The sequence below is a fragment of the Triturus cristatus genome, chromosome 2_2, assembly GCF_964204655.1.
Source record: "Triturus cristatus chromosome 2_2, aTriCri1.1, whole genome shotgun sequence".
In the NCBI taxonomy this organism is placed as follows: domain Eukaryota; kingdom Metazoa; phylum Chordata; class Amphibia; order Caudata; family Salamandridae; genus Triturus; species Triturus cristatus.
In genome coordinates this window covers 197,152,051-197,168,501 of record NC_140582.1, presented here as the reverse complement: position 1 = coordinate 197,168,501, position 16,451 = coordinate 197,152,051, and the positions used below count along the sequence as shown (strand labels likewise).

General features: G+C 47.9%; 1 protein-coding gene across 2 annotated transcripts in view; it reads right to left on the bottom strand.

The window, feature by feature from the left end:
- Nucleotides 1–16,451, bottom strand: part of RAP1GDS1 (Rap1 GTPase-GDP dissociation stimulator 1) — a 629,061-nt gene that overhangs the window by 597,325 nt on the left and 15,285 nt on the right. The gene's annotated exons all lie outside the window — the stretch shown is intronic.

Sequence of the window (16,451 nt, the reverse complement as noted above, 5' to 3'; positions counted from 1 at the left end):
TGACGTATGCCTTCAGGTCACTCGATATGATTTAATCTTTGGTAAGGCTTTCCTCTGGTGTGTAGCGTATGAGGTCCCATGGATACATTTCCTTAAACTTCAATTAATTGCCTGTTGGGGCCTTCCGCCTCCAATACCAACTTTGACAATAGTATCATAGGCAGATTAATTACCTTTGGATACTTCTTGAACTTTCTATCCTGCAAACTGAAAAAAACGGGAAGCTGCAGACCGGGTGCAGAGTAAGGAGACATGTACTTTGTCTATGCTCTATGGGAGGGCCAAACACAAGAAGAGGTTATGACGCCCGCATGCCATGATGAATATCATCAGAGAAAATGAGAGCGACGTTGAAGTTTACCAATTATAGGAGATGAGCAGCATGTAAGCCCACAAATAGAACACAACATGTCTCTTAGAGACAGCACATGTGCTGTTCGGCCAAGACCTAAAAATGAGTGCCGGTGCACCCCAACTGCAAACAGTAAGCTTCTCGTGGATGTTGTATTGGCATACTGAATGTTTTTGCCTAAAGGAAATGCACTTTAACACAAAAAAGGTAGGGAAATAAATAAGGATACCCCTGATCCGCCTTGGCCAGGTGGGGAGTTTAAAAAGTGCCTGGATATCCTAATGGGTGATTAGTTGCGCTCTATAAATCCTGATTGATCGACTGATCCCTTTGAACTCTTAGTGCCCAAATCTGAACGGTCTTTCTCCGTGATTGGAATGACGGATTATCCCAAATCAGGACGGGAAATAGCTTGATAATAAGTAAACTGTAGCATAGGAGGATGATAATTTCCTTACGAGGGCCCTAATGATATAGACAGTCCCTCCGCTACCAGTCTACTGGAAGTTTTATAGGTGAGATCCTAGCTTTCTTGTTATCAAACAGAAAAAGTAAGCCTTATTATCTTGTTTGATCATAAGTGCTGTGCTCTTGTGATACCCCCAGATCCTTTGAAAAGACCAGAGATGTAATACACATGAATGAATGCAAAGGAATTGTAAGCATACATCGTTTTACTCTATCCTTGGGGAAACGGCATGTTACAGAGTACCTAGACTATAACTGGTTGTTTGTTAGTTTCTACTGGTCACATGTTTTTTGGGCACCAACATTGAACCCATCATGTGCACAACATCCCATGTGCGCGGCTTTGCTTTCAGATGGCAGCCATCACTATGCAGAATTTAACCAACATCCAATAACTTCAAAGCCAAGTCTGACGAGATGCTTCGGACATGCTAATACAGCATGGGCAATGCACATGAGCGGTACATGGAGCTGGCAGAAACCGTTTGGGAACCATATAGTTTACAGGATGGACAAGCATTCAAAACAAAACACCCTCACAACAAAGATGGTATAAACACATGCACAGCTGTACAGCGGATTCAGCCGTGTCTAGTGCTTGAAATAATACAAGCATAAGTCGCAAAGACAGATTTTTCATACACAACTTTGCTCAGACATACCTGAGGCAGAAATACATTGAGAACAGGCATGCTCTTTCACAAATGTTGCTAAGATTCCATCACAGCTAGGTACCCTATAGCCCTAACCTAAATTTATGGCAGGCGGGAACAATAATAATCTAACTCCAAATACCTCCCGGCGCAACAAGTATTGTCAGCAGAAATTATCCAAGTGCCTTAAATGACAGTTTCCGGTAACCCTTTGTAACATTCCATACAGGGCCTATTCTTCGAGACCATCTATCACAGAAAAACATAGCAAAAAGATGCCCTAGATCACGACTAGGAAGGAAAAGCTACATGTCTTAAGCCTCTGCAGAAGATGGAGTGGCATGGAGCATACTGTCCGAGGTTGTTTACCTGTTCAGGTGCTCCGCAATACTATTATGGGCCGCACCTACACTAACAGGAGAGGGACTGGGAGTCTCACCAAAGTAATGATTTGTCTCTGGCAGAGAGCTGAAAAATCCTCCTGGGGACAGCCTGTGTTCATAAATATGTGTACACACCAAAACCATGAGATCGAAAGTCAGAAAAATACTTGTGACGCTTTTTTTTTTTATTTTTACAAAACACAAAACTGCTAGGATAGAGCATTGTCAATGAGGGTACTTATATATTCACTGAAATAAAAAAAGGTTAAAGTAACGTTAGAGTTAGGTGAAATGTTCAGTAACAACGTAACGTTTTGAACTCTAATACCACAGAAAATCTCCAGTTATACTTAGTTATTTCAAGTAACTAAACTTGCGCCCCCACCATAAACTGTATCAAAGCCAACAAAACTTCACTCCCTGGAGTGTAAGGATTATTTGTTCGTATTGGAATTATTGGGAAGGAACGGTCTGCCTTCCTTATCTAAACCAACTGAAGGTGCGTGACTCAGAACTTCTAATTAGACATCATTGCTAAATCCGCAACATTCTATTTGGAATAACATTGGCGCCGGTTGACTAATCTTCGCGAAATTTTCAAAACTGGTGGGGCGCTCCAGTCCGCTCCTATCCTGAAAGTCTCGGGGTGATTCGTCAAGCAGGGGCTGATAGTTGCGGGGGGGCTCTCAGGCCCCCCCAGCCCTGGGGACCGCCACCCCCCGGGGCTTTCAGAAAAGAATGGCGGGGGGCGCATGCCCCCCCCCACAGCCCCGGGGACCGAAACGCCCCAGGGACCGAAACCCCCCGGGGCTTGATTTAATTTTGATTGAGAGGGGGCACACTGCCCCCCGCAGCCCCGGAGACCGCCACCCTCGGGGCTTCTAAAAAAAAATTAAAAAAAATACCCTGTGTGGGGGTCTCAAGTCCCCCCACACGCCCCAGTGACCGCCACCTCCCCGGGACTCTAAATATTTAGATTGGGTGGTCCGTTATGGACCCTCCAGCCCCAGGGACCACCACCCCCCGGGGCTTTGAAAATGTGAGGGGGGCCACGCGGCCCCCCTCCTGGAGCCATTGATTGCCCTGGGGACCGCCACCCCCCAGGGCCGGCTCCTGCAATGAATTTTGTAAGAGAGCAGGAAAGCTGCTCTTTTTCAAAATTCAAACCAAATTGCTTTTCCACACGGAGAGCTGCATCTTAGCAGCTCCCCATGTGGAAAAGCAACGCTGGCTCCCGAAGGACGCGGGGAGCCGGCTGGGTCCATGGGGGGATTGGGGACCCCCCCCACAGTCCCCAACAGAGAGGGCCAGCCCCGGGGGATGGGGTCCCCGGGGCTACAAGTGGCCCAGGAGGGGGGGGCACGTGGCCCCCTTCCCAAAATTTAAGTACATTTTTGATTTAAAAAAAAGACAAAAATGGGGGCAGGCCCTGGGAGATGGGGTCCCCAGGCCCAAAATATTAGGAAAAGAAGGGGGGCCACACAGCCCCCCTTCATAAAACAAAAACAAAAAAAGAAAAAGACCGGCATCGTGGGATGGTGTACGAAAGTGGCTCTATATATACTGGACCAAAGTAAAATCAGTCGAACTACGAATTCCGATTTACTCACCTGTTATCAGGAGAGACCTAAGTGCTGCATCTTTGAGCCCAGTACTGATCCTGAAAAGTAATTCTAACTGTACTTACCAGTAACTTGAATTTCCTTCCATAGGCTAACATTGACTGGTTTCACTTGGAAATTCTTCTAAGTGTGGAGTTTTGAAACTTTAAAATATTCCTCTAAAATCAGCCGAACTACGAATTCCAATTTACTCACCTATTATCAGGAGAGACCCTCAGTGCTGCATCTTTGAGCCCGGTAATGATCCTGAAAAGTAATTCTAAACGTACTTACCAGTAACTTGAATTTCCTTCCATAGGATACTATTGCCTGCTTTTTGCTGAAAAAGCTTCTAAGTGTCGATTTTTGAAACTTACGAATATTCCTCTAAAATCAGCCAAACTACGAATTCCGATTTACTCACCTGTTATCAGGAGAGACCTCAGTGCTCGATTTTTGAAACGTACAAATATTCTCTAAAAATTGTGCCAACAATAAAAACGTAATTACTTGCCTGTTTTAGATAGAGGTCCCAGTGCTGAACCTAGGAGTCCAGCACTGAATTAAAAAAGTAACGTGAACATACTTTACCTGCAAATTGAATTTCCTTCCATAGGAGAACATTGGTAATTCCAACTAAAAAAGTTTCTAGCGTCAACTTTTAAAATACAATAATATTCCTTAAAAATCACTACTGTAACCAAAACGCTTTTTTTTTTTTTTTTTTTTTTTTTGAAACCGTTTATTGCAGTTTATAGAAGTTACAGGTATGGGCCTACAACCACACGGCCGGCCGCTAGAGCATCAAAAGCATATTACATACATACAGCAAAAAACTTTCTCAGCGGTGCACAGTAGGAAGACAGGAGTGATCAATGGTGCAGGCCTCACAGCTCCATGCCCACAGTACGGTTCCATTTTCTTAACGCAAAACAACGTAAACAAACCACAACCGCAAGGCAACCCTCAATCCAAAGTGACAACACGTGCTCCATAAGTGGGGGATCCAAACCAGCAGCAAAATTCTGAAGAGGGGGACGGGAGTAGATCAGGGACTGGGGGACCGCGCGCCCGCGGCCAAGGGAAGGGCGCCATCTAGGGAGACGGAGCCGGCGAGGCCGCCGGTAGCAGCGGCGGCTCACAAATACCCCCGCGGTAGGCGTTCCAGGGGCCCCAGAGTTTCATCCACGCCCCAGGCTTACCCCTCGCCACATACACCACCTTTTCACGAAACATACACCAGTCCATATGCTCTTTCCAGGCCGACACCGCAGGGGGCCTCTGGGATCCCCACAATTGGGCAATATCACGCTTGGCTATCATGTATCCCAGAGTCACCCACCGCGCCTGCGGGACCGAGTAGTCATTTGGTTCCCAGACGTTCAGCAAGCATCTCCTCGCTTCAGGCAGCAGCGCGACACGCGTAACCATTCGTAGAACCTCATGCACACCACGCCAGAATCGCTCCACCTTCGGGCACTCCCACAGTATATGCATGAAAGTCGCCAACGCACCACAGCCACGCTTACACATTCCATCACCAGCAAAACCCATACGTAAAAGCCTTGGCCCCGTCACGTAGACCCGGTGAAGGATCTTGAGCTGGACGAAACGAAGGCGAGCCGGGATGGCCACCTCTTTCGGAGAGGCCACCGCGGAGATCCAATCCTCGTCGTCCAGCTCCAGCCCGTCGGCAACCCAAGCCTCGCGGAGACTAGTCAGCAGACACGATCTATCGTTAATCAATTTTTTGTATATGAGGGAGATCGTGCTGTCCGGGACATGGCCATCTAGCACTCTGTCCTCCAGGGGGGAAGACTCCGGAATGGATGCAACATCCGGGAAGACGGAGCCCAGCGCATGGCGGACCTGTAGGTACCGAAAGTACTCACTGCCCTGCAGCTGAAACTCCGCCTGCAGCGTCTCAAAAGTTTTGAATCCCCCCCTCGTCCAGAGATCTCCCACCGTGCTGATTCCGATCGTGTCCCACTTCTCGAAGCCCTTCGACGTCCACAGGGAGCCCAACCTCTCAGATGCATACAGCGGAGACGCTCGGGTCAAACGGTCCTTCCACCCCATAGCTGCATTAGCCGCGTGCCAGACACGCACCATGACACGCGTCGGTCCCGTCAAACGGGAGTCGGGCGCGCCAGAGTAGAGCGCTCGATTATAATCGCCACCGGGCAGAAGCGTCCTGTCCATCTCAAATGCCGGGTTCAAGGCGGGCCCGTAAAGGCCATGATTAATTGCAGCTAGTTGGGAGGCCCAGTAATACCGTTTGATGTCCGGGAGGGCGACCCCTCCATCGTACCACGGGAGCGTCAATTTAGCCAGAGCAATACGCGGCCTCCCGTCCCAGAACAGACGCCGCTGGAGGCCCTCCACCTCGCGAAAATAGCGTGCCGGGACCAGGTCCATGGTATTCTGGAGGGCGTAGAGGAAGCGCGGCAGGGACATCATTTTAAATAAGGCCGCTCGGCCGAGCGGCGAGAGCGGCAGACGCCGCCAGCGCACCACGTCCTCCCTCAGACGCTGGAGGGGGGGCAACAAGTTCTGCTCATAGCGGGCCTCCGGGTCAAGAGTGATATATATACCCAGGTACCGGAAACCCTGGGAGGCAATCTGGATCGGACAATCCCGTGGCAAGACCGGGACCTCCCCGGAAAGCACATAGACACAGGATTTCGCCCAGTTGATGACCAGGCCTGAGTTGCGACCGAAGGAGCGCAAAACATCAACCAGGACGATCAGTGACTTGCGCGGGGAGGCGAGATACAAAAGGATATCGTCAGCATAGAGGGACACGCGGTCCTCATGCTCGGGGGTCCAGCGGAGACCACGGATAGAAGGGTGCCACCGCAACCACTCCGCCAGGGGCTCCATGGCCAGGGCGAACAGGAGAGGCGACAGGGGACAACCCTGTCGCGTGCCCCGCCCCAGCGCGAATGGGGCAGATACTCGCCCATTCACCACCACCTGCGCCAACGGGCCCGAATATAGCAATTTGACCCAGCTGACGAAACCCGGGCCGAACCCAAACTTCGCCAGCATCGCCCAGATATATGGCCATTCGAGCGTATCAAACGCCATGGTGGCGTCCAAGGACGCCAGGATGGCCGGCTCCCGCACAAATGGGACACGCGCGAGCACCCCGTGTAAGCGCCGCAGATTAAGCGCCGTGTTGCGGTGTGGTATAAAGCCCGATTGGTCTTGGTGGACCAAATCGCCCACCACGCCAACCAACCGGTTGGCCAACACCTTGGCGAGGATTTTGGGCTCCGCGTTCAGAAGCGAAATCGGCCTATAGGATGTGACCCGCTCACGGGGCTTCCCCTCCTTATGGATCACCACAATTGTAGCCAGACGCTGGTCCGGCGGGAGGGAGCCCTGCGAGTGGGCCGCAAGGAACATCGCGCGCAGGTGGGGCGCCAACACATCCGGGCGTAGCTTGTATAGCTCAATGGGAATACCATTGGGGCCCATGGCCTTGCCGGATGCAACCGAGCGAATAGCCGAGGCAATTTCGTCCGAGGTGGGCGGGGCATCCAGCGAATCCCTGTCCTCCACCGTAAGGGAGGGCAGTGCGATGTCCCGAAGCAAGGCATGGGAATCTTCCTCCGAGCAGGGAGAAACCGGGGAGTAGACTTCGCGGAAATAATCCGCGAAGCAGGAGACAATGGCTTCCGGCTCAGTGACGCACACACCATCCACGCTCTCAATCAGAGGCACCACGCGGCTCGCTCTTTCCCTCTTGTCCAACCACGCAATCAATTTGCCAGCCTTGTCACCCACATCATACAATCGCCCCTGCTGCTCTCTACTGAGGCCCCTGGCCGCCTCCGTGACGAGGGCCCGATAGGCCGCCTGCTTTAAGTGCAAAGCATGCAACTTGGCGTCTGTTACCCCGCTCCCCAGGTCACCCTCCAGTTCTGCAATCTCGGCCTCAACCCGGGTCACCTCCTCCCGCTCGCGCCGCCGGGCATTGGAAATAAAGGAGAGGGCCTCCCCTCTAAGAACCACCTTGAAAGCCTCCCACAGGGAGATGGCAGACGGGACCGACCCCACATTCTCATCGAAATAGCGCTGTAAGGATTTGATCAAGTCGGCACGAATGGTGGGGTCGCGCAAATACCATGCATTGATCGGGGCCACTCTGCCATCCCCCCTCGGGAAGACATCGAAATGCAACAACAATGGGGAGTGGTCTGAGATGCCCCGTGCCAAATGGCGCACCTCCCCCACCCTCCCTGCCTGGGCCGCCGGGACAAGGATGTAATCAAGCCGCGAGAGGCTACCATGGGCCCCCGAGTGGAAGGTGTACTGTTGCAATACGGGATGCTTTAAGCGCCAGCAATCCACCAGGCCCAGCGTGTCTAAAAGGCCGGGCAGCCACGCCTGTGCCCGGGGGAGGTCCCTAGGGGGATGGCGATCCATAGACCCAGAGGCAACCGCGTTAAAGTCCCCTCCAACCACCAACAGGCCACCCGGAAGGTCCAGAAGGAGGCGCCCCAGGTCCGCAAATGTAGTGGCTTGTAACCCAGGCGGGACGTACACTGATATAAAGATAAACACTCTACCCTCCATTCGCCCCACCAGAACAGTGTAGCGTCCCCTCTCATCATGGCGCACCTCGTCAGTCTCCAACGGGAGCGAGTTCTTGACCATAATACCCACCCCCCGCGAGCCCGAAGTGAAGCCGGAGTGGGCCGCCAAACGATATCCCCGCCGATTCATTGCATGAAAGGTGTTACCTATAAGGTGTGTCTCCTGCAGGAAGACAACATCTGGAGAAATACGTTTTAAATACTGCAGGACCACACCACGCTTAATCCTATCCCCCAGGCCGTTAACATTCCATGACAACACAATCAAATCCCTACCCCCCATCATACGTAAAAACAATCGGTCGCCCCCCACCGAGCATCTTAAAAACAACAAAACAGTTGCGGGTTTGCCTTGCGGTGCTAACAAACAACACACCCCCCCCACCCCCCGGTCCCAACAGAACTCCCCCCTCCCTGCACCCCTGCATGAGCCCAGATAGCCCCCCCAAAGTGCAGTGTGCCTGTCGCCCCATAGCTAAGTACTAACTAGTCCCCCCGAGGAGGAGGGAAGCCCCCAGCAGACCCCACCCGACCTCCATGGGAGGGGAACATACGAAAGCAATATATGGTAAAGGAACAATATCCAGAGCAAGGCCTATACAGTCACCCCTCAATTCTGATCCGGCGGGCCCTCCCCGCCAGCCGCGCCCCCCCCCACCCCGATCTCCAGGCAAAGTATCTAACCAGTCCCCAGCCACCTCGGGCCGGTCGAAGAAGTGCGTACGGCCATCCACCTCCACCCTCAGCTTAGCCGGAAAGAGCATTGAGTACTTGAGGTTTAGGTCCCTTAGGCGACGTTTAATACCAAGAAAGCTCTGTCGCTGCTTCTGGACCGCCGGAGTAAAGTCTGGGTAGAAGTGTACATCCATGTTATCCAGCCTGACCGGTCCCTGTTGCCTGGAGGTCTGGAGGATGGCGTCTCTGTCCCGGAAATTAAAAATCCGGGCAATAATAGGCCGCGGCGGTGCACCGGTCTTAGGGCGGCCCCCAGGGACCCGGTGGGCACGCTCCACCGCAAAAAGCTTACTCAGCCCCCGGGGCTGGAGATGGGTCAGGATCAGTTCTTCCACGAAGAGATCTGCCGCCTCCGCCTCTCGGCCCTCCGGCACACCAATAATGCGAACATTGTTCCTCCGGGCCCGACCCTCGGAATCCTCCAGTCGCCGGTCCATCAGGGCGCTCGCCTGGCCAAGCCGGCGCACCTCCTTCTGGAGGGCCACCACGTCCGTAGTGAGGCTCGTTGTGGTGTGGGCCAGGGAGTCAACTCGGTCGTTCGTTTTTGACAAGTCTGCCCTCACAAGGCCCACATCCACCAGGACCGAGTCAATTTTTTGCGCCAAGGTATCGAAACGCTGGTCCACTGAGGCCTTCATCTCTGCGATGGCGCCCATGACGTCCCGGAGGGTCAGATCCACCGGTTGGGCAGGCGCCTCCGTCGGGCCCACCAGGGATGACCGCGATGTCTCCGGAGAACCCTTCTGGAGCGTGTAGCGATCCATACTATTGGCCTGGTGCGCCGTGCCACGGCGGGTTGTCTTCATCTTCGCCCGGTCGCCATCTTGTTTGGTGGACATGCTGGCCCTTCCACCGTCGTGCCAAGATCTCCGAACGGGCCGCCACACCAAATCACGGGTGTCAGGGGGGGGGGCGGGGGCGACCACCGGGCCGCGGGTCAACCCACCGCCGGCGGGTCAGCCGGGCACCTGGACGAGGCAACACCACCGCACCCCGCTCCGCAGCCCGACCCCGCCTGAGGCAAGGAGGGCGCAAAAGCGAAAGTGAAAGTGCGGGGTACGCGAGTCGCCCAGCCCCGCTCGCCGCTGTTATTCACTTCGTCCCCGGATCGCCCCACTACTCCAATCCGGGGGGCCGGCGAGGAGAAGGCCGCAACCTTCAATCGATGCTCCCACCGGTGTTCGGGGTCCGATTCGAGCCCAAAAAACGGGTGGCGCCTCAGCTCGGGTTCACCGACACAGTCCCCTCAACAAGGACAGGATATCGCCAGGATTAATTCAGGAGGTCGCGGAGGTCCTCGGGAGCCTCGCACCTACGCGGCCATCTTGGTTGCGCGCTAGGCTCCTCCAACCAAAACGCTTTTACTTAACTGTTTACAGCTCATGTCCCGGGACTTAATCTAGGATCCAGTCCTGTGGTTAGAAAAGTAATCTACAAAGTAACTAATTGCATTTAACCAGAAATTCCCATTGAGCTCAATGTTGCATTGTGTTTGAACTTGTGTTGCCAATTGCAACAAACTAACTATTGCATTCAAAAAGTCTATTGCCTATTTGAAAAGTATTTAACTAAAGTAAATCATCCTGAGAAAGTATATTTTGATACCTTTTTGGTTCTAAAATAAAACAACTATATCTTTTGATACAAAACAATTGGCCTAGAGTTCAGTTCTTGAGTGTGTGAGACCATTTGCGGACTGAGTGTGTACAACAAATGCTTTACACTGTCCTCTGATACTGCCTTACAGCTCGACAAAGCTACCACTTTAGAGAGTAAGGTTATATCTAACTTTAACCTCTGCCAAACCACTGGGGACTCTATACACACTGTACCTTACTTTGGTCCAGTATATATAGAGCCACTTTCCTACACCATCCCCTCCCTTCACCACTGTGTAAACGCGCCCTGTGTCCGTTTTAATTTGGGAGATTAAGTCCCCTTGAATCCTGAGTGTCCCTAGGGTCCAAGTAGCCCACTAGGTACCTCCAGTAAGCGCCACAGAGCTGCGTTGAAGAGAGGTGTAAAAAGGGGCACGGCCTGGGCCACCTGTCTGAAACAGCGCAGTGGCGCTTACTGGAAGCATCTGGTGGGCTAGTGTGCCCCCTGGGGTTCTCAGGATTGAAGGGGAATTATTTCCCCAACTTAAAACGCGCCACGGGACGTGTTTTCACACGTCACCTCAGGCCCCATCCCCTCCATTCACCACCGTAAGTATTCATGCAGTGAGCCAGGCCTTAGCATATGGACTGCTTCAAACGCCTATCCAGTATGCATGCAGTCCTCTAACAACCTACACACTTGTCTTTCACACCTTCAATTCCCCAGTCAGTATTCATACACTTCCAGCAAACACCCTGTCACTCCCCTTGCACTCCTCTAGTGACCCATTCAGCATCATGTACTAATCCATTAATTGCACTAAACCCCAAACACTTATAAATTCACCCATGCACTCTCCTTGCAGTACTCTAGTCATTCAGTCAGTACCCAAGTATTCATGCAGTGAGCCAGGCCTTAGCACATGGACTGCTTCAAACCCCTATCCACTATGCATGCAGTCCCCTAACTAACCAACACACTTATAGTTCTGCACTTATACATTCAACAAAAAAACAATATTTCAGTTTCAATATTTTAAAAAACATTTTTATTTCCATTTATATTAATATATAATGTAATTTAAAAAATCAAATATGTAAAAAAACAGTAAGAAATCAGTATAAACAAATACATATAACTATTATTACATTTAAAAATTATCATTTAAAAAACCTTCGAAATTCACTGAAAAAACTATAGGTTTCAGACATGTTATAGTTAGGAATTAGCATTTTAAAAAACCTTCGAAATTCACTGAAAAAAAACATAGGTTTCAGGGCTGTTATAGTTAGCTGGCCATTTCACTCGTTCAAAACCATTGACACACCAATACAAGTTTCTAAAAACCCACTCAGTGATTCCTAGATCTACACACACATCTAATCACTTACCTATAGATTCACTCATACATGCTGTCAATGATCAATGGAACACTATCAAATATACTTCTACACCTATATCGACATTACACACCAGCACACATCCTATTTACTTATGTAGTCATCCTACTCACTTATGCAAACAATGGATCAAACTTACATTTATTCAGCTACACACTTATACAAACACCACTTCATGTATTCATATAGATAGTAACTCATACTTAGTGTGTTATAAAATCACTATTACAAGTATACAGTTACCCATACAATCACTGAGTCTTATGTATACTTATTTATATACAACAACTGTCACATACACTGCCTTTTATTTTTCTAGTTTGTTGGACATGTACCATTGAGAATTATATTTGCTCATCACCACACCCATAAAGATATTCACTCACCCAAACAACTGTTATAACATGTAGTCTTAACCTCATATACCTACTGAATCAACTATTCACACATCTTTGGGCAGTCACACACCCCCACCGAACCCCACACACATTCACTCTCCCATACAAATACTCAGTAAACTAATCAATAACTAATATAGACTTTCACATAGCTAGTAACCAACTGGTGCAGTAGTTTACACAACAACTGACAAAGTGATACAGATATTCACACAGTTTAGTCACTATCCAATATATTTAGTGAGACACTATAAATTAGCCAAGTAAACAGTCAATCACACTGCTACTAAATCCTCCATCCAGATATTTAAATATCCATTCATTCTTCAATGCAGATTGCTATATATATAAAATACATATTTAAATAACGAACCAAACCACATTCACTGGATGATGTCATCAGTGATGTCACTGACCATGTCATGAATGATGTAATATGTGACATCATCAGCAGTGGATTGCGGGCGCGCGAGTTATAGTTAGCAGAACAAACTATAATGGAGGAATTTCAATGGTTTTGTACGAGTGAAATGTCCAGCTAACTATAACAGCCCTGAAACCTATGTTTTTTTCAGTGAATTTCTAAGGTTTTTTAAATGCCAATTCCTAACTAGAACATGTCTGAAACCTATGGGTTTTTTTCAGTGAATATATATAATACACACACACACACACACTCACACACATACATACACACCTATACTATTGTTTTGAAAACAACATTAAAAATATGTCAGATACGCATGTGTGACATTTTTGTTCTATGGGTTGTAAGGGAGATCAGTTGGCCTAGAGTATGGCCTCAATTGGATGTTAACCATACATCTACATCAATGGAGAAAAAGCAAGCGCATGATCTCTGGACCACCAAGAACAGCTGCCTACCTATTTGCATTTGTCAACACTCCTAAATTCTACAGCATGCCCCAGGCCTTTTCGCTTACATTACGGAGAATTGCCAAAGCTGGTATGGCAGCAATCTCAGACTTCGTCATGCTTGGTTTCACCCTGGATGTCACTGGAAAGTTTTGTGCATTTCAGAGGGGCTCTGATATAAGCAGTTTATAGTTCTCCAAGAGAAACTGTGGTTATGAAGGAATCGGACTAGGACTAAGTGCTATTAAGCTTAAGCAAAGCCTGGATTGCAACCTAATAGAAAATCACAGATTTTTTCTTCAAATTTGTTTTTGTTTAATTTGGACAGAACTACGGGGATCCTTAGATGGGTGAGAGCAAGTGAGAGCCATACGCACGGAGTTACGAACACACGCGAAGCATAATTAGTGCACAAAGCAACTGGATTTTAATTTAATTTTTTTCTGCCACTAACTGTGTTTTACTCCCGACTTTAGAGGTGAAAAAATACAGTGACTAATGGGGAAAATCGTTTGGTATTAAGAGCTTTGAAACGCTTCCCATACAATTTTACATTGTTAGGTTATTTCTGCACCCACACATGCATGACGGAAGGAGATCAATATGGGGGTGTTTTTCTTTACCTATTTCAGCCTAGATGTGTTCAGCTTGTGGGGCAAGCCACACATAATGCAATCTGGTCTTATTCCCCTTTTAATGCATCACTGTCTCCCGACAATCACATCTCACATGTTCTTCGGCTCATCTTAGCATACTCACCATGGGCCTAGGCATAGCCAGCTTACCACATCCGTGGTAAATGGACTGTTATGACTTATACACTAAGAGGGTATTGTGCTACAACAAAACACTCACTGACCCATGAATAGCGTGAAAGTCCAATTTATTAGGCTATGGTTGCATATATTCAATTTTATTAACAAATAACATCAACTTTGTAGCTAAGGCACAATCCCCCCCGACATCACAGGTCCACTCGCCTCTTTCACCAACTTTAATTCCCCTAACGCCATACCTCGTCCCGTCCTTCCCTACAAGGTTCCGCCCCCGGCTCATTCTCCCGTGCTCTTATCTTGTTCACCCCCCCACCCCTTGAGGGTGTGGAAGAGCCCGCATGTGACTCTACACCCCCTAAGATTTCCACCTTCTAACCCTGCAACCAGTCCTAACTTTGTCAAAAGAATCATACTAAATGTTTTTTTTATTTATTGAAGTTTTTAACATACAATGCCTCAAAGAGGTAACGGGCTGAGGTAAAGCGTTTACTATAACTATCAGTGGCGGCACTGGGTGCCAACCAATGATATTCTGATTCAGGCAGCTCTTTCAATTAATATTTGGGAATGATCAGATCAGCCATAAACCTTGCTGGTTACTAGTAATATACCAACCAACATCCCGTCTTAGCATAGTGAGTGATCAAAATATTGCAGAAACACATTTTTCTTGCCTGGGTACTATCCATCCTGGTATTGATAAGGCTCAGGCCTGCCAAATCCTGCGCTGGACACCAACATCGGTATGACAGCTGACATCCCGCCCAAGCATATTGGAACGTAGAGATAACCTCAAAACTCACCTATCTGTCCTGGCTTTGGCTAGCATCAGAGCAGCAACAATGTTGAAGAAATGAAGCCACACAACAATATGAAAAATGGACCCATTACAAAAACTCACATCAGCAAAGCAATCATTGTTCAACCATTTCTGGCACACCCTTCCTTAGGAGCAAAACACCAAAAAGCTTTTATCAATGCAAGTACAATATTAAAAAAAAAAAAAAAAAAAAAAAAAAAAAAAATCACATATGCAGCATATCACTCCGTATAGAAGCATTTATTTAGACTGCAGGTATATACCTATATATGTGTATTGATTTGTTTAAATATGTATAATTATGTTTTTAAATATATAGATATTCATTAGTTCTGCTTAACAAACATACATACAGTTACATTATTCCATGTTTTTAACATGTATAAAAGCGACTGCATAAATGAGTAAATCTTTCATCAGAACTATTTATCTACAATTGCTTAATTTAAAGTACAACACCACTTGAAAGCCGGAGTTTATTAAATACATCTTTAATCTACATATACTATCTTCCTTATGTATATATACCTTTCATGTACTTATGTATCTATACATTTATTACTTTTCTTCTAATTCAGCAGATCCAATGCACTGCCCTAGTTCTCACCCTATACCGCTCCCAATAGACCCTCTCCCTCCATTCTCTCATTCATCCCAAACCCCATACCACTACTATGATCCCCAAAATAACCCTTCTAGAATCTTCCCTCCTCTATCCCTCCTTGCATCATCTCATACCTCTGACTATTCGGATCTCCCAAACAAGCCTTTCTAAACCCTTCCCTCTGACTCGTCCCCCTCCACCTCCCTTTTAATCATCCCAAACCTCCTCCTACTGTTGCTATGAGCTTTTTTAAATAAAAAAAATAAGAATTTTAAATCCTTCCCTCTATCCCTCCACTGTCTTTTTGATCCCAAACAAACCAACATATCCACCACTCAAATTACTATCATATTTCACAAAACTAATTTACCACTAATCCTTTATGGGTTCCAGAGTAGCATGCTACTTGCTGAAAAAGCGCTTCAACAACTCATCAGGGGTAGCAAGCGCTATATAAATGCAAACCTTTTTCCCTCTATCCCTCCACTATCTTTCTGAATCCAAATGACTGACTAACATATCCACCACTCAAATTAGTTTCATATTTCACTTTAATAATTCATCGCTAATCCTTTAGGGGTTCCGGAGTAGCGTGCTACTCGCCAAAAAAGTGCTTTGGCGCCTCGTCAGGGGTAGTAAGCGCTATATAAATGCAATTAAAATACAATAAACGACTTAATAACGGACTTGTAACTAGACAGATACTCATAACAAACATGGTGAGCTGACAAGGTAACATCCCCATCCTGCAGTAAGCAAAACCTCCAAGATAAAATAATTATGAAAAAATGCCCGACAGAAGGCTGGAAGAATTACAATTGTGCATAAGGAATCCCTGCAGACCTCGGGCTAACTCAACCCCTTAGCAAAGGAAGACAAAGCTCCAACCCATCCCCAATTACAATTGCCATCATCATCTAGACAGCATTTCACTGGCAACGACATTCTGAGACATATTTCCAACCCTCACCATAAACCATCCCAATCTAATTAATCTAGGTAACTTCAGCATCCGGCTTGGAAAACTGGATCAATAATCAACTAAAGAACCAATCTCAGGACTCGAGCTATGGAACTCAGTGATCACTGATCCACAGCACTCCGCAGGACACACCGTGATGCAATCTTTCATTAAAAAAAAAATAATAAATAAAAATAAAAAACACACATGAATAGTACCCT